Source organism: Pan troglodytes, chromosome 7 (assembly GCF_028858775.2).
Source record: "Pan troglodytes isolate AG18354 chromosome 7, NHGRI_mPanTro3-v2.0_pri, whole genome shotgun sequence".
Lineage (NCBI taxonomy): Eukaryota > Metazoa > Chordata > Mammalia > Primates > Hominidae > Pan > Pan troglodytes.
In genome coordinates, this window is record NC_072405.2 from 27,891,712 (window position 1) to 27,910,511 (window position 18,800).

General features: G+C 41.2%; 1 protein-coding gene across 25 annotated transcripts in view; it reads right to left on the bottom strand.

Moving 5' to 3' along the window:
• The window catches only part of CSGALNACT1 (chondroitin sulfate N-acetylgalactosaminyltransferase 1), a 353,523-nt gene that overhangs the window by 180,824 nt on the left and 153,899 nt on the right, over window positions 1-18,800 (bottom strand). For 14 of the 25 annotated variants that reach the window (XM_009454908.5, XM_009454906.5, XM_054656576.2 and 11 more), the window contains one exon: window positions 16,712-16,806. The gene's annotated coding sequence lies outside the window, so the exon portion shown is untranslated. Of the gene's footprint in view, window positions 1-150; window positions 306-6,135; window positions 6,255-16,711; window positions 16,807-16,932; window positions 17,433-18,800 lie in introns of those variants that run through there. The other 11 variants (XM_054656580.2, XM_024345067.3, XM_024345066.3 and 8 more) reach the window with 8 other exon arrangements.

The window sequence follows — 18,800 nt, forward strand, 5'->3', positions numbered from 1 at the left end:
TTATCTTATCTCCCTGAACCGCTGGGTCTCATCTATTCCACAAAGAACTGCTAAGAAGTACTTCCCAGGGTTATTAAAGAGAATACATGAGAGAATTACTTATGTAAAATAGATTACATAGTGCTTGAACACTCGGAGTGCTTGGCTCACCTTTCCTTTCTTCTGGTCCACCCTCAGGCAAATCACTTCCGAGCACTGCTAAGAGAACGCAGCCCCACAAAGGTTCTCTCCTCCAACCACAAGTTAAGCCGAAGGAGCCGCTTGCTGGTTGAGTTGACACTCTCTAGTAAATCCTGGCATAACTTCTGTGGCAAGGTGAGTGACCACACGGGACCGAAAGAAGGAAAGACACAAACGTCCTCATCAAAGCACTCATGGGCCACAAAAGCACAACCTTAATTCTCTTGCCTCTGATTAAACCTACAGCTACCTGAGCATTTTCCACAAGTGATGAGACAATCTTCATAGCATAGGTAGATTCCTCCGACTTCATCTCAGCCTTGGATGTTGTCATTTGAGCTCTTTCTTGGAAAACAACCATCAGAGAAGCCTGTGGCTGTGATACACCCCTTTACTATCTCCCTATTAATTCCCTGATTGGTAATTGTAAAATCCCATTAATCTTACTGTGCCACTTCCTGCCTGGCTTCTCACAGCATGGTGCTGAGGAATAGAGATTCTAGAAGGTGTTAGGCCATGAGGTGTAAAATGAGAAGAACCCATACAAAGAACGTTTCTCCAAGAAAGCTTCAATTCAACCTCCATGTTACCAAATTATCATTTGTATTTTCCAACCAGAGTTCCAGGTCCCAGTAGCATCTGCCCTGAGGAGCTCAGGAAACCCCTTCAACAGTGCTGCCCCTCTTTACCGCTTCTTTACATCTCAAATTAACCTGCAAGTCCAGATTTGCAATGGAACTGTGCCGATGCCCAGGCTGGGAACAGCAGGCAGAGCCCCCAGGAGGCTAAGGACCTCAGAGTCCCCATATCACCTCAGTTTTCTTTCAACATGAAACCAATTCCCTCTAGGAAACATGCTTAACATCAAAAAGAGTTGTAAAATGGGGCTGGGTGTGGTGGTTCATGCCTGTAATCCCAGCACTTTGGGAGGGCAAGGCGGGCAGATCACATGAGGTCAGGAGTTCGAGACTAGCCTGGCCAACATAGCAAAACCCTGTCTCTACTAAAAACACAAAAATTATCCGGGCATGGTGGTGAGTGTAATCCCAGCTACTTGGGAGGCTGACGCAGAAGAGTCAATTGAACCTGTGAAGGGGAGGCTGCAGTGAGCCAAGATCATGCCACTGCACTCCAGCCTGGGCAACAGAGCAAGACTCCATCTCAGAAAACACAAACAAAAACACAGTGGAGACACGCACTGTAGTCTTATAGAAAAAAAAAAAAGAAGAAGAAGAACTTAGACAACTCTTCCTAATGTAGTGATTCTCAACCTCTACAACATATAAGATCCCCTGGGACACTTTTCAAAATTGCAGGTAACTGGCACCACCCCAGACACACAGAATCAGAAACTCTGGGGATGGGCTTGAGCATCTGTAGATTTTTTTAAAGCTCCAAATCAAAGGGTGAGAAACACTGCCTTAGTCTATGACTGGCAGTGAAATGTAAGTCAGACTTGGAATCAGGTTTTCCTGATTTTTCTCAAAATGCAGTACTTCTCATAGGCTGCTGGGTGGGATATTGTACCTAAGAAGGTTGAGAAATGTCCAGCTGGAAATGGATTTTGTGGAGAAGAAAACTGGGAACCCAGAGGTTAAACAAAACAAGTCTTTACTTTAGAACTCCCAGAATCGTCCTAGGCTCAGGTACATCGTACCCTACCAGAGAGGAATCCATTACACAGTATTTTCCCAAACTTATTTGATCACAAAATTCTTCTTTGAAAAATATCTCACAACTCTAGTAATCTGCAGGAAACACTCTGGGAAACGCTGGTCTCATGTGCTTGTCCTTCAATAATGATTTCAAGAGGTTTCCTGGAAGGTCAGTATGGTGCAAACATTCACTTAAAAATGTGTTTGAGTTATTGGCCTTAGGGCTTTGCTGACTGCACACTGCTGCACAGTCAGGGCTGCAGGACCAAAAACAGCAATTGCTGCAAACTGACTCCATTCACAGACTCATTACGATCCACTGGGATGCTTTTCAAAACTGCAGGTAAGTGGCACCGCCCAAGACACACAGAATCAGAAACTCTGGGGATAGGCTTGGGCATCTGTAGTTTTATTAAAGCTCCAAATCAAAGGTTCATAAACACTGGCTTAGTCTACGACTGGTAGTGAGCTGTAAACAAAACTTGGAATCAGATTTTCCCTAAATGCAGTGCTTCTCAAAGGCTACTGGGTGAGGCCATTGTTCCTAAGTTGAGAAATGTCATGGGTGGTAAGGATGCTGTGTCCCACCCTCCCCCACCTAGGATGGGGCTCCCAACAACTCAATCCTTTTCTAACTTGGTCCCAATATAAACAAACCTAAGTCATGACTAATAACTTTCAAGTTATGAATGAAGATGAGAATATGCACGCATCACTAAATTTCCTGGAATAAGGTTACCAGACATTTTCATGTTCTTAGCAATACCACAAACCTATAAGTACCTTATTACATACAGATGCCCTTTATGATATTATTCTACATTAACAGCTAGTGGCAAGGGCATAAGTACTCCTGCATTACAAGAGAAACTGGTACTCTCCAACCTAGGGGGCCTGGAATGCCACAGTTATCAAAGGGGAAGGCTTTCTTCTTCTTGTTTCTCCTCTGGAGAGTCATAATTTTAAATTCTTGACACAAGTAATAAACTTCCAGCTATGATGGGTTTCATATTTGTGATACCTTTGTGATCAGCATTACAAATATACAATAACAGTCCAGCAATGGTGGCTCATGCCTGTAATCCCAGTGCTTTGGGAGGCTGAGGCGGGCAGATCACTTGAGCTCAGGAGTTTGAGACCAGCCTGGTCAACGTGGCAAAACTCCGTCTCTATAAAAAATACAAAAGTTAGCTGGGCAAGGTGATGCATGCCTATAGTCCCAGCTACTTGGGAGACTGAGGCAGGACAATTGCTTCAGTATGGGGTGGGGAGGTAGGTTTCAGTAAGCAGAAATCACACCATTACACTCCAGCCTAGGTGACAAGAATGAAACCCTGTCCCCCCATCCCCCCCCCCAAAAAAAAGAAAAAAAAAGATATATACATATACTCACACAAACACATATATATACATACACACCAATGAAAAATGCCATAGGCAGGGTATTCAATTGGCAATGACAAAGTTATCAGTATCATATTAATACTCCTAATATCATATTCTAGCCAGTGAGAACTCATTGCAAATATGATTTTTTCCGTAGAGTATTATTTGATTCCAAGTAACTTGTGAAGTAAGTTCATCCAAGCAAACTCAGAAAGAATTCAGTGATTTATATCCTATACAAATACTGATTACCTAAATGTAAATATCACTCGTGAGCATTGCCTATAAATTGCAGTGTGCCCATGCACTCAATCGACAAATTTATTGAGGTCCTCTTATACACCAGGCAGTATTTCAGGAGCTGGAAATACAGCAGTGAACAAGAGATAAGAACCCCTGCCTTCATGAAGCTTTCATTCTAGATCTAGGAATCCAAATAAATATCAAGTTAATTGGATTTTTGTCATTTCAATTTTTTTGCAAGGTTGGCACTGAAAGAAATTATTCCAGCTGCTCTGTGCATGACATGAGTTCAAGACAGGAGATGGGGGATGCGAGAGGGCAGAGGACCCAGATCCTAGCTGTACTTCCATATACTACCTTAGCTCATCTCTTTACGTCTCTGAGGCTCAGCTTGCTCATCTGTTCATTAAGTACTGGATTGGAGCCTGACACATTACCCAATGCATAGTAGTTGAGGGGTGTTTGAAAATGTGTGGGGGTGGGGAAGCATTCTGGTTGACACAATCACTGAGTGGGCCCAGGAATGGTGAACGTCCTTTATGTCACAGGACAAGCCTATCCCAGGGTCACGGAGCTCTTGAGAGCCAAGATTGGCTGACTATGTTTGTGGTCCTTTCCCAGATGCCATGCTATTCCATTCTTTCTAGGATTGTCTAGGGTGTTATGATCCCTGATTTCTATTCATTTGCAGTAGGCTGGGTAAAGCAGTGGGCGTTTCTTTGAGGAGAAAACCATCTGCCAACATCCTCTCCTCTGAAAACCTCAGACTAGGTAAAGCAGGCAGCTTCTAGTTATCATTCTAAAGCTACCTAAAATTTCAAAATATCCCCCAGTTCCTTTTAGGAAGGTTTTTGTTTGTTTGTTTTTGAGATGGAGTCTTGCTTTGTCACCCAGGCTGGAGTGTACTGGCACGATCTTAGCTCAATGCAACCTCCGTCTCTCGGGTTCAAACAATTATCCTGCCTCAGCCTCCTGAGTAGCTGGTACTACGGGCATGCACCACCACATCTGGCTAATTCTTGTATTTTTAGTAGAGATGGAGTTTAATCACGTTGGGTTGGCCAAGCTGGTCTTGAACTCCCGACCTCAAGTGACCTTCCCACCTTGGCCTCCAAAAGTGCTGGGATTATAGGTGTTAGCCACCGTGCCCAGTCTAGGAAAGTTTTTTCATACCCAAAGCTCAAATAACTAAAATTAAAATAATCATATCAACTAGATCTAATTTCTACTAGGATTTAGCTAATTTGAGCTAATTTGATTGTAGCTTGTTACAAAAAGGTATGTTAGTACAGTCCTGGTTTTGAGAAGATTTACAGCATCCTTCTAATGCCTGAAGTGGATAATTACAAAATATTTTGCAGCCAAATCATTAATCCATAGAAAATAGGCAGTTTGTGGAAAGAATATGTGAAAAAAACCAAAAAGGTTAAGTAAGAAAATCCTATCACATACATGGTGTAGTTAAACAGCCATTCTCTTCTTCACTGATGAGCAGACACAATGCAATACTGCCCGAGAAGTTAAAATCAGACCTCTCTAGGTTAGACATATCATAAATGAAAGAAAGAATTTTCACATCCTACCAATTAGGTTGAAATGTCATCTTATTATCTCTGCCTCCTGCCCAAGTTTGGTGACGTTGTCATCTCTCTCTTTAGAGTTATTTAACCCCTAACCTGCCATTAAGACACATATTTGAGTGGCTGTGGGCGACACGACTGCAAATCATCCCAGAAAATTTCTTTTAACTAAATGGATGATTACTAAACTGCGCACTGAGGTACGCTGAGGCATCAAAGGGAATTCACAGAGGCACTTTGAGATATTTTAACTTTGTGGCAGAACGTAGTAATAGTAGACATCTATTGGACATCATACAGTCAACATTAGATTGAACTACATTCCTTTTGGCGATATCTTATCTTTGCACAACTGCCCTTTTAGTGGTTTCTGTAATGAATGCAATTGCTGCACAAAATGAGGTGGTGTCTAATCTAATTCCAAGGTTGAGACGTCGCGCAGTGCTCAAGAGATGCACACATCCCACTGCTCACTGTGGTCGAGAATGAGATCAAACTATTATTTTTTCCAATTTATTGTATTATTTTCTCAAACAGCTTCTAAGTCAATAGGACATAAATACTCATAGCTGATGGACCTACTTTTTTTTTTTTTTTTGGAGATGGAGTCTCGCTCTGTCGCCCAGGCTGGAGTGCGGTGGCGCGATCTCGGCTAACAGCAACTTCCACCTCCTGGGTTCAAGCAATTCTCCTGCTCCAGCCTCTCATGTAGCTGGGATTACAGGTGCCCACCACCACACCTGGCTAATTTTTTGTATTTTTAGTAGAGACGGGGTTTCACCATGTTGGCCAGGCTGGTTTTGAACTCGTGACCTCAAGTGATCTGCCCACCTTGGCCTCTCAAAGTGCTAGGATTACAGGTGTAAGCCACTATGCCCAGCCCTAACTACTTAATTTTTAGCCATTAGGTATTTCCTTTGTTCAAGGGATACTGGAAAAATTAATGAGACACTAATGGCACCATGAACCAAGAACGGTGAAGAACCTCTCAACTACACCTCTTGGTCAATCTCCAAAATAGGGCAGAGAATAGGAAGGGTTCTTTTTCACAGAGCTGATATTTAGAAGAAGAGATCAGGACCTGGACCCACCTCCTCACAAAGCCACAGCAGCACCAAGAGCTGGATTGGTCTCACTACTAGTGGAAGGTCAGGACCGGACCGGCAGATGGTCAGCTCCCCACATTTTATGCCTACTGCTCCCTTTATGTCTGGAGGTTCAAGGACAGAAGGGAAGAATTACTTAAATACTCCCTAAGTACAGTCTATAAGCTAAAGACCAATAGACTTCAATTTTCATTTTAAACTTAGAAGTGTGAGCTCTTCAAAATAATTCACCTTGAGACAAAATATAAGTATACTGTAAAAAATCAGTGATAGTTACTTATAGTCCTTTTTGGGTGTTTACATTCATCCATCTTCAATTTATTCAACTGAAGTCCAACTGTGTAACAAAGATTAGGTAGGAACTTTGGCTATAAGCCAGACCATCTTAATTGTAGAAAGGGGAGTTAAAGAATGCTAATTTCATTGTGGACTAGTAATTGACTGATAGGGATAAAAAATAAGCATTTAGGCTGGGTGGAGTGGCTCAAACCTGTAATCCAGCACTTTGGGAGGCTGAGGCAGGAAGATCGCTTAAGCCCAGGAGTTTCAGACAAGCTTGGGCAACATAGTGAGATTCCTCTCCACAAAAAAAAAATGTAAATATAAAAATAAAATAATATAAAGGGATAAAAGCAATTCTTATTAGTTTTAGGGAGAAAATGTAGCTATATTTAGTATTTAATATATTACAGTATTTGCTATATTACAGTATTTTTAAAAATCTGCCATCACCTTAATTGCATCATCAAAATTAACACTGTCAATGAGGAATAGATGTGATACCTTGATAAGAACACATCATTTATGTAGAATTCCTGTTCAGAATGTATAACCTGAATCCAATTACAAGAATCACTCATCTAACCCAAAATGAAAAACAGCCTTTAAAAGAAAAAAAAAGATTGTGTACTTCAAAAACATTTTCACAAAAGACAAAGAAATGCTATGAAAATGCTTCAGGTTAAAGGAACATAGAGACGTAATAACTAAATGCAATCCCTGATGTTAGTACTAGAGGGGAAAATACTTTAAAGGACATTAAGTCAATTTACAAAACCAGAACCCAGTACATTAGGCAAATTCAAATAAATGTTAAGTTTACTGATGCTGATACTTGCACTTTTGTTATATAAGAAAATATCCTTATTCTTAGGAAATATACCACTTAGCAGGAAAGGGCTATGATGTATACACTTATTCTCAAATGGTTCAGATAAAATAGTATATATATTTATTTATGTATGTATATACATGAGGGGGAACAAAGAGACAAATAGCATGGATAAAAAGCAAATGAGCAGGGTATAGTGGCCCATGCCTGTAATCCCAGCATTCCAGGATTCCAAGGCAGGTGGATCACTTGAGCCCAGGAGTTTGAGACCAGCGTGGGCACCATGGAAAAACTCAGTCTCTACAAAAGATACAAAAAATTTAGGCAGAGGTAGTGGTACACACCTGCAGTCCCAGCTACTTAGGAGGCTAGGGTGGGAGGATCTCATGAGCCTGGAAGGCAGAGGCTGCAGTGAGCCAAGATCGCACCACTGTGCCACTGCACCACTGCACTCCGGCCTGGGGGACAAAGACAGACCCTGTCTCTAATAATAAAAAAAAAAAAAAAAAAAAAAGGAAATGATGTAAAATGTTAACAACAGGTCAATCTAAGTAAAGAACACATAAGTTCTTTGTACTATTCTTATTTTTGCAACTTTCCTATAAAGACCATACCCCACTACAGTGGTTCAAATTACAATTTTTCTACTTTACATTGGGTTTAACAGGGTATTAAATGCTTTTTGACTTACAATATTTTTGACTTACAATAGGCTTATCCAGATATAACAGCATCATTAAGTCAAAGAACATCTGTAATTTGAAATTATTTCCAAATATTTTCAGTAAGTAAAATGTCTATGTAGCACTCTGGAGTACAAGAAGCTAACTGCTTCAGTAACTAAATAGGATGCCTGCACCACAGCTAAAGAATGTACGATATGTATCAGAAATACGTGGGCTTAATGACAGGATGTTCACTGTCAATCAATAGTGTGATGGTACCAAAGCACATAAACGCAAGTTCTCAGTCATCAGCCTGCTGAAGACTGTGCACTAAGTGATGTGCAGGAACAGTGAAAAGAACTGAAGACACCAAACTTAAATGAACAAGATATATAGGGACCTTACTGGTAAGGTTCACCATATGCAAGTGAAGTATGCATCATTTTGTGGTCCTCCTGGGGCACCACAACAGCTAGGCTCCTCAAATGATTCTGTTCTGTAGGTCTGGAGTGGGGCCTGGGGCCCAATGGCTCTCAAGTGCCCCAGAAGATAGCTGCAGATGGCCCACGGACTACACTAGGGCCATCTGCAGGTTCTAGATGACCCTTTGCATGCTGGGAAGCCCCAGCTCCCATTAATGTACAATGATTTGTTCTTTTGAGGAAGTCTGTAGATTTCTTTACAGGGTATGAATAACATCAGGAAGGGTGGTTTTCATCTTAAATCAAATGAGCTGAAGACTCAGTACACAGAAAAAGATCCTTGAGGTTAAAGGACACTGTGCAGCTCCTCTCATTCTGCCCAGAAAATTCCTACACATGCTCCAAGAATTCTGCTCAAGCATCACTTTTTGGGACTGATTCCTACATTCCTTCCCTTGAGGGCTGGATGAGAGCCCACTTATTGCTCCACAAGCCCATCTGTCTCAAGACCCTTCTCAACCTTGTGCTGAAACTTAATTTTCCTTCCCTGTCTCTCCCTCTAGGCTGCTTCAGGATGGAAGGAGAAGGACTGGAATGGTGACTTGGGGACAGAATATCAGAACTCAGCTGGGGACATCATGAATTGAGGGTGCTGGTGGAATATGCCATGAAGATGGTCAGGAGTGTGCATCTCAGAGGAGTGGTTTGAGCTGAGGGTACAAATTTGACGTTAGCAGTTTGGATAAAAGTTCACCACTTACAGCAGAAGCAACTACACTGGTGAAAGAGAATGAGAAGAACAGAAAAACATGGACTGCTAGAGAACATCAGTATTTAAGGCACGGAAAAGGAGATTATGAAGAAACAGCTAGAGGTGTATGAAAAAACTACCAGAGTTTATTGTCACAATATAGAAATAAGGCAAGGGAAGTGAGAGTCTCAAGGACAGTGGTCAAAGTGCCAAATGATGGAGAGAAATCAAGGAACACTTAATATGTATAATCCGGCACTCAATGCTAAAAATATGAGTTAAAGTACGTGGTATCAAATTACAGTGAGACGAACAATAACATTGAGACTCAAACACACAAGGACCTCAAAGGAAGAAAAGTTAGGTGACCATTTACCAAAGAAAGAACTCAAGCTGCCCACATGCAATTAGCTAGTCCACACCCAGGTACCGTCTTCATTCCAACTTTAGGTCGTGACTCAAATTAGTCACAAGGAGTGCAATGGTGTGATCTCTGCTCACTGCAACCTCCACCTCCCAGGTTCAAGCGATTCTCCTGCCTCAGCTTCCCAAGTAGTTGGGATTACAGGTACACGCCACCAGGCCTGGCTAATTTTTTTTTTTTTTTTTTTTTTTTTTTTACTAGAGACAGGGTTTCACCATGTCAGCCAGGCTGGTCTCGAACTCCTGACCTCAGGTGATCCACCCACCTTGGCCTTCCAAAGTGCAGGGATTATAGGCATGAGCCACCACACCCGGACTTTAATTTTAATTTAATCCATTTTCCTACTGTCAGGACCTTTACTCCTTTTATATATCTACCCTCCAGGCTTGGCATAAGATTGGCTATTCACATGTGTTATAAAGTTAGAAAACACATTTGATGATACAAGTAGCCCTGTCTGCAAGTTTTTGTCGTATATGAGATTTTGTGTCTGCGGGCTCCCCATCAATTCTGTTGGACATTCTTCCAATAGATTCCTTTCCTGCTTAAGTAAGCCTCATTGATTTCTGTTTCTTGTACCTAAGAATCCTAAATAAAAATCGGCATTTTATTTTACTAATAAAATTTTAAAACTTAACTATCATTAATTTTATTAACCATCCCATTTTAAATTTTATTAAGAAAAAAAGGCTAGAACCTCAAAGTAAAGGTTATTCCTTTAGAGCGAGTATTAGCTCTTTGAGAACAACATGCTATTTTTCTCATTTTTCTGTGGATGACTGAGACTTTCACCAGAGACTGGATTCCAATCCAAGAATTGGTACTTGGTAACCACAAAGCACATTTAAAGTCCAACACGCAGTAACAAGTCTCAATATATGTTTGTGAGTTCAGAACATACAACTCTTTATTAAAACATTTAAGGGTAAACACTAATATTTCAAATTACCATTTATTTTAAGAACTTAAATATGATTTTCATGAAAAAATTAAAGTATCAGCTTGGATTAGATATGTGCCCAGTGGAAGAGATGAATTTTCTTTTCTCTGGGGGACTTGACTATATGATCATGTTTGTAATGTTAAAAAAAAAAAAAATCTGGCCAGACACGGTGGCTCACACCTGTAATCCCAGCACTTTGGGAGGCCAAGGCAGCACCCTGTTTCAAAAACAAAAATTTAAGTAACAATTGAACTGTTTGTTTCCAGAGGTTATAATTCTTTCCTTTGTCTACCCTCCACTCTAATTTTCACTCCCTCTCTTATTCCAGACTTCTCTGCACAACTCCATCAGATTCTTGCCTCCCTTTCTCATTTTCAGTTAATGTATTTTTTTTTTTTTTTTTTTTTTGAGACAGGGTCTCACTCTGTCACCCAGGCTATAGTCCAGTGATGTGATCTCAGCTCACTACAGTCTCAACCTTTCTGGCTCAAGGGATCCTCTGACTCTAGCCTCCCAAGTGGCTGTGACTACAGGCACATGCCACCACACCGAGCTAATTTTTAAAAATATTTTTATAGAGACAGGGGTCTTGTCATGTTGCCTCGGTTGGTCTTGAACTCCTGAGCTCAAGCAATTTGTCTGTCTTGGCCTTCCAGAGTGTTGAGATTATAGGTGTGAGCCACCGTGCCCAGCCTCATTTTCAGTTCCTCAAGAAAGGTATCACATTGTGGGTCAGAAACTGACTGAAAAGAGAGCTACTTCCTATGTGTCAGCTGAACATTCTGAAATTGCATTCTTTCAAACACCAGTGTGATATTGACAGTTTTAGAGTCATGATTTTCCACAAGAAAGGACTGTTAATGTGAAGAGGGGGAAAATGAAAAAGCCTAAAGCAGTTGGCTTCTTATGAACAATCAAATCAAACCCTGGAGTGTGTCACGCCCTCTGCTTGTGACAGAACAAACATTTCTGATCTTAATCACAAAAGTAATTTTTAAGTAACATAAAAGTATTTCTGATAAGCAAAAAGATCCTATTATCTTTGCTGAAGAAAAACAAGTGAGAAAGAGAGTAATTCTGAATCATGTCTTAACTGCAAATATAGGCCACAAATTGTAAGAAAAAAAAAAAGACAACAAAGTCTAAAATTAAGTCCCAAAGATCTTACCACTGTAAATACATTTTTTCATACATAACACATTTTGGAATAAAAAGTGATTTAAAAATCTAAGCAAAGGAAAAATAAAGCTCAAACCATGAACTCTAAAAAATCTAATTCCTTTCAATTATTTTTACTTTTAAAGGATAATCATTATAAAAATAGGCACTTTGACTTTTTATTTTTAATTGTAAAATTCATGTAATGAAATTTACCATCTTAACCATTTTTAAGTATACAGTCCAGTAGCATTAAATACAGTCACAGTTTTCTACTGCTAAATTCATTCACTGTTATGCAAACAAACTCCACATCTTTTTCATCTTGCATAACTGTAACTCTGTACCCATTAAACAAGTGCCCATTCTTGCCTCCCACAGCCCCTGACACCTCTCATTCTATTTTCTGTCTCTATAAATGTGACCACTCTAGGGACCACATATTAGTGGAATCACACAGTATTTGTCATACTGTGACTGGCTAATTTCACAAAGCATCAAGTCTCAAACTGCATCCATATTTTAGTAGGTGTCAGAATTTCTCTCCTTTTTAAGGCTGAAAAATATTCCATTGTATGGATATACATACTGCATTTCGTGTATCCATTCATCTGTTAATGGATATTGGGTTGGGGCTGCCTCTACCTTCTTTTTTTTTTTTTTTTTGGAGAGGAGGTCTTGCTGTGTCACCCAAGCTAGAGTGCAGTGATGTGATCATAGCTCACTGCAGACTCAGTCTCCTGGGCTCAAGCAATCCTCCCGCCTTTGCTCCCAAGTAGCTGGGACTACGGGCATGAGCCACCAAGCCTGGCTAATTTTATTTATTTATTTATTTTTGTAGAGATGGGGTCTTCTCACTATGTTTCCCAGGCTGGCCTTGAACTCCTGAGCTCAAGTGATCCTCCCACCTCGCCTCCCAGAGTGTTCAGATTACAGGTGTGAGCCACAGCACTCAGCCTTCACTTATTTTTAAACAATTAATTTAACTAAGCAGGCAAAGTGCTGGAGTCCGATCCCTTGCCTCCAAGGTAGCAGAGAAAATACAGATGTTAAAAGGAAGTAGGGGAAAGGTTGGTACACTGTCAAATGTGCAGCAAATGATGATAACATTGCTAGCTTCTGATGAGGGTCTTCAGACACCAGCAACTCCTTCAAACCTTTGTTTGTGAAGTAGGAACATACATATGCTAGATGCTAAAAATGCAGAGACCATGCCTAGTTTGAGGGCCAGATGGCCAAAGGGCAAACATCTAACCAGTAAATAATTATGAACAATAGGGAAAATAAGGCAATAGAGAGAGGCACACAATGGCCCAGCCCCATCCTAGCCTGGGGCTCAGCAAAGGCTCCCCCCTTACCTGCCTCCCAAGATGAGTCTCAGGCATGGAGTGAGAATCTGGAGGGTCAAGAGGAAGGGGAAGGCACTGCAGATATGGGACAGCAGTATAAGTCATGGAGGAGAGAAGGTGAAGCACAGGCTTGGAGGTAGAAACCAACTCAATGAAAAGGGAATCCCAATAGCAGAGCTCAAAACAGAATGGGAAAGACAGCAACAACACCTGATTAAGGATCAATCAACAGGAAATAAAAACCTACTGGAAGGCATGCATCACCGGATACCCATTCATGTGCCAGTATGAACCTCCTGGAGTAGCCTCATCTGCAGAAAAACAATGGTGGCCCAGGAGTATAAATTAAAATTGAAGCAGTGAAAGGTGACACTGATTAAAAGCTTACAGACTTTATGGCACCCCTCATTCCATTCAACGAAAATATTTTAAAAGTCTAAAACACATCCAAAGGAAGGCCACTTTATAAAATCCAAACTGTTACTTTTCTCTGGCTTTTCAAATAGGAGCAACTTGCCCAGTTAGTACATTATAGTTTTATATTATTATTTACTTATAACATCTGCTTCCTTCCAAAAATGATTGCATCAGCTACTATTTTATGTTATTTGCTAGTCATGCTTCACAGACTAGCGAAACTGCAAAGGGCCTATAAGGTTATGTGTCTACAAACAGTTTTTACCCCCAGATGCTCCAGAAGGAGCTGGATCACCAAAATGGGAAAGGAAAGTTCTGCGCCCTGCTCAGGGGTGAGTTCAGGAGACCACTGCGCAAACAATAATGACAATGCAATGACATGTGCCCACAAGAAGAATGTGGGTGGTGCCAGAGGACTAAGTGGAGCCATCTTCAGGTAGGAGACATCCCTTTATTCACTTTTCCATTCATTCACTCACTCATTCATTCTTTTGTTTGGTGCCTTATAAGAGCCAGGCACTGGTCCTCAAGCTAGAGTACAGGAACACATTACCATTGAGGTGAGGTTTGAAGCTCCCTGGTCAGTGATGAGAAGAAAGTATGCTAGGTAGAAAGAGTGTGGACACCAACACAGCTTCAAGGAGTGACAGCTGGGGAGGAGTGAGCAGAAGGGCCAGAGGTAGGAGACAGGAACAGGTGGAGACAAAAGCACAGGTTGGGGAGGGGGAGCACAGAGAGCTAGTGTCAGGGGAGGGGGAGCACAGAGAGCTAGCATCAGGGGACAGGAGCATGGAGAGCCAACAGCACATCTTTTCTTTGATAGGAGGAAAGCAATTAAGGATTTGGAAATGTGGTTCCATTTCGTGGTAGGGAGAGGCAGGAAATATATCAGTGAGCAGTGACAAGATACAAGGTGGCCGTAAAAATTGTGAGCAGAGGCCAAGCGTGGTGGCTCACACCTGTAATCCCAGCACTTTGGGAGGCCAAGGAAAAAGGAAAGAAAGGAAGGAAGGAAGGAAGGAAAGGAAGAAAGAAAAAGAAAAAGAAAAGAAAAAGAAAAGAAAGAAAGAAAGAAAAGAAAGAAAAAGAAGGAAAGAAAGAAAGAAAGGGAAAGAAAGAAGGAGAGAGAGAAAGGAAAGGAGGAAGGAAGGAAAGAAGGAAAGAAAGAATAAATAATTAAGTAGTCCAAAGCTGATTAAGGTCTACTTGGGCAAATGCAAAGTTATAGGATGTTTCTGCTCTAAAGTTAAAGCTACCAGAGTAGCAGGACAGGGAACACTTGGGGAACATGGGAAGCCCTTGTTTTCCCAGAACTGCTCCTTACTTTTATAGACTCAGGGCTTGAACATCCTTCAGCAGCAGAACTTCACCAGACTTGAAAGAAACCAACGTGCACATTGAGAAGACAGCAAATGAGTTGTTTCCTTTCTTTTTGGGCAGACAAACCTACCCCACACCCAGTGCATGCTTGGCAATCACAGGATCCCAGCAAGGGGAGTTAATTGTTCCATTCAAACATTTAGTAGCATTAGGCCATAAGTTGTGCAGTAGGGATAGCCTTGTGTGTTAAACATATCCTTCATAGAGCTTGTTCCACCATGGTTCATTCTTGGTCAATTGCTGCTCACCATTCATTCATTCATTCATTTAGAGACAGAGTTTGCTGTTGCCCAGGCTGGAGTGCAATGGCGTGATCTTGGCTCACTGCAACCTCCACCCCCCCTGTTCAAGCGATTCTTCTGCCTCATCCTCCCTAGTAGCTGGGTTACAGGTATGCACCACCATGCCTGGCTAATTTTTATATTTACAGTAGAGATGGGGTTTCACCATATTGGCCAGGCTGGTCTCAAACTCTTGACCTTGTGATCCACCTGCTTCGGTCTCCCAAAGTGCTGGGATTATAGGAGTGAGCCACCGCACCCAGCCTACTTCTCTATTTTGTAAAGTTTATTTTGACTGTTTTCTGGCATTATCTCAAGGTCTTACTAATTATGGTCTACATGGGGTTGTAATGACATTGCTCTCTTTTGTATCATCCAAGTAATTCTCAAAAACATTAAACATCACAAGGCCCAAGATTAGGACAGTTCCATACGCCCTTCAAGTTGACCCTGAATTACTTAAGCCTCTTAACCACTTGACTTTCTACTTAGGAAAGGATTTGGGAGGAATTCTCCTTCAGTTATTTTTGTTTGTATTATTAACTTTCAGCCAAGGTTTTTTTTTTATTTTTTTCTATTGTTAGTAACTGAAATACAGTTCTTTATGAAACTCCACACACCCTCATTTAAGTACATGGCAGTTCATTAATGCAAAATCAAATCATTAACTACTCTGGCTTCCACTATTTTATCTTAATAGTGTGACAAAAGTTTTTGGAAAAAAAAAAAAAAGCAAAACCATCAAGCAAACCTCTATAGACATTTGTTAAATGAAGGAGGAAGGTGAAGGGGGCTTTCTGAAGATATGTATATGCTGAGTGCAGCTTACCTATTTTCATTTTTATGCCTATTGAATTACTTCTAGAAAAAAAAAAGGCTCTCTGCTGAAGCTTGGAACCATATATACAGCTTCCTGTTTCATACCATTGCATGTCAACATTAATGATATTTTACAGTACTTGTTTTATTTTGTATTTTTTAAGTTTAGTCTTATCAGATGTAATAAAACATCTTATTGCATAGAAACTCAAAATTACTGGTTACAAGAGCAGAACTAAAACAACATTCCAGAGATTTTCATTTGTCCCCGGACTAAAACCAAGCTTCCAATCCCTAAGGGTACTATTCTCAAAGAGCTCTAGACAGTGTCCCTCTAAGACACTGTATGTCAGAAAGAAAGCTCATTCTTCAATTTCCAAAACCATGGTATTTAAATAATTATTTTCTAGCAAAGCCAAAATTAGAGTACCTATTTGATGACAGGGTGACTATTTTAAAAAGCTCAGTATTCTGTCCCAATTTCCAATGGGAGAACAAATGTCCCTATGTACGCGAACTGTTTCAAAAAGATGTAGCTCTTCCAGCTCTATGATTGGTTTAAGTCACTTGCCACTCTGAGAAGAGATACATCCTTAAAAAGTTGGGAAAGTTAGATGTAGATGTAGAAGTTACAGTCTTTAAAAAGTGAATGAAAACGATTCAATGGAGCCAAGTAATTGTATTATTTTGGAAGAAGTATCATTCTCTTGAAGTAATAACTTGTTACTAATCAAGCTATTGAAAGTAGAATGAAATTTCATACATTTCAAACACATCCAGAATATTGAACACAAAGCAGACCATGCAAAGGTTTGTTTCTTGAGTGAAAACGCTCACTTACCTGGGGGTTCAAGAAGGGAAGGTTAGGAGGTGGCTACATCATTCCTCCTCTGGGTCAAAATTACCTTGGCGTCTCTCCTTGAAATAGGAAGGCAGCTAAAATAAAATAAAAACAAAAGGCAACCCTTGTAAATTTCCATGTCTTAAATGTATGTGGTATTACAAAATGGGAACATTTTAAATCACTTAGTATACAAAATACAATGCATCTGAAAGTATTACCCCAAAAAGCAGGATGGTATCTGTTCTCTCCCTGTTTCAATGAATAAAATGCAAACTATTTGTTTAAAAAAAAAATCAAGGCTTTAAACAGTGATAACCATGTCTAAAGGTGTCTAAAAATGAAGCTGAACATTTTCACGTGAAAAAGAGCAAATCAAAAAAGCCGATCTCGCAGGAAAGAAACGTGCCCAGCTGCCAGCGAGCCGCTTCCTAACTCGCAGCTCTGCTTCCAATGCTCTGACAGCGCTGAAGTCACACTGGGGTTTCCAGGTTGGGGTCAGGAGGGAAAGTGCTGCCCCCCTCTGCAAGGACTGTGTTCAGCGCCACCACTTAAAAAAAAACGGTTTCATGAAATGAAATGTTAAAAAATAAAAAATTTCCTTTTTTCCCCAGAGAAGGAAAGAGCGCACACGCTGGAAAACGGGGGGAGCAGGGAGGAACGACCGCCTTCCCGAGGCACCGCAGGGTTCGCCGCACAGCGCCGCTGGTGAGGACCGAGCGCATCTGCCCACAGCGCCCCAGCCGCGCCTGGAGCCTCCCGCTCCCCAGGGAGAACGGTGGGCGCGTCCCAGGGAACACGACACCCAAGGAGAGGGCGGGCGCGAGTCCCACCGGGTGACCCGCTCCCTGGGGGGCGTGAAACCCCCAGACCTGCCCTGCCCCTGCCTGGAAATTGCGCCTTGCAGGGCGTGACAACGGGCCCCAGCCGTCCCTTCCTTTTAGGAATATCAATGGAGGAAACCCATGTGTCAACTAGATAAAAGCAGAATGGGAAAGAGGTGCAAGCAAAATACTCTGGAATGAAGGGCAAGGGGAAAATACTCTGGAAAGGGACTAAGCCCTTCTAGTTAATTTCACGTCAATAATGTTGTCTTCAATTAACCAAGGCACAGTCCTCCTTCCCGAGTTGTCAGGATTTTTATCCCATCTGTCTTTATTATTCGAATAACAGCAAATATCCATCTATACATGTATTTGCTATTATATATATATATACACATACATACACAAATATATTCATATATACAAACATACAATTTGCTATTATTGTGTATACACACACACACACACACACACACACAGAATTGCTCCCATTTCACATGCAGGAATTAAAAAAAAAAAATAGAAAGAAAGAAAGAAAGAAAAGAAAAACAGGCCCAGAAAGCTCCAAAGGAAAATTGCTAAGTCTCAGGTCTACAGACAGCTGGTCCCCAGTTCCTCCATGGGGATGGCCTCCAAACACCTCTCCAAAGGTTTTCTCTGACTCATTGACATGAACAAAGTCAGCTGAAGTGTGAGGTGTATCACTATAGAGGTTTAGAGTCTATTTTGTACCCACCCACTCTCACCCCAGTTTACTGTGGGTTTAGTGTTGGAGATGGTTGCCGACTGCCTGGGGCCAGCTCTTGGCCCCAACTCGGTGCCTCTACTGCGGTGCCTGCGCGGCTCTCACCACCCACTTCCGCCTCTGCCTGGCCAATCAATCTATGTCTACACCAAATTGCAGTTGGCAGCAACGCAGCAATGCCTAAGTGGAATAATCACTTGGACCAGAATCTGAGTTGTTTTCTGTCCCCGACAACAAATAATGTTACTTCAGCGCCTGCAGGCCAAGAGTTGAAATAAGCTTATAATTTGGCTTCCAATCCATCTCACATTCTGATTCCCAACCACTTAGATTTTCTTTTCTGTGTTTTAGCTTGCAGGCAGCAGATCTGGAGGCTCCATCACTGGCATGGTCTTTATGGATATCTTCATGAATACCCTTGGCCATCTAAGTAAAAAGGGGGGAAATCTACATAATCCAAAACCACACTTGTATTAATAATGAAAACAAATAGACTGTCAGCTGGTACCTCCACATAATC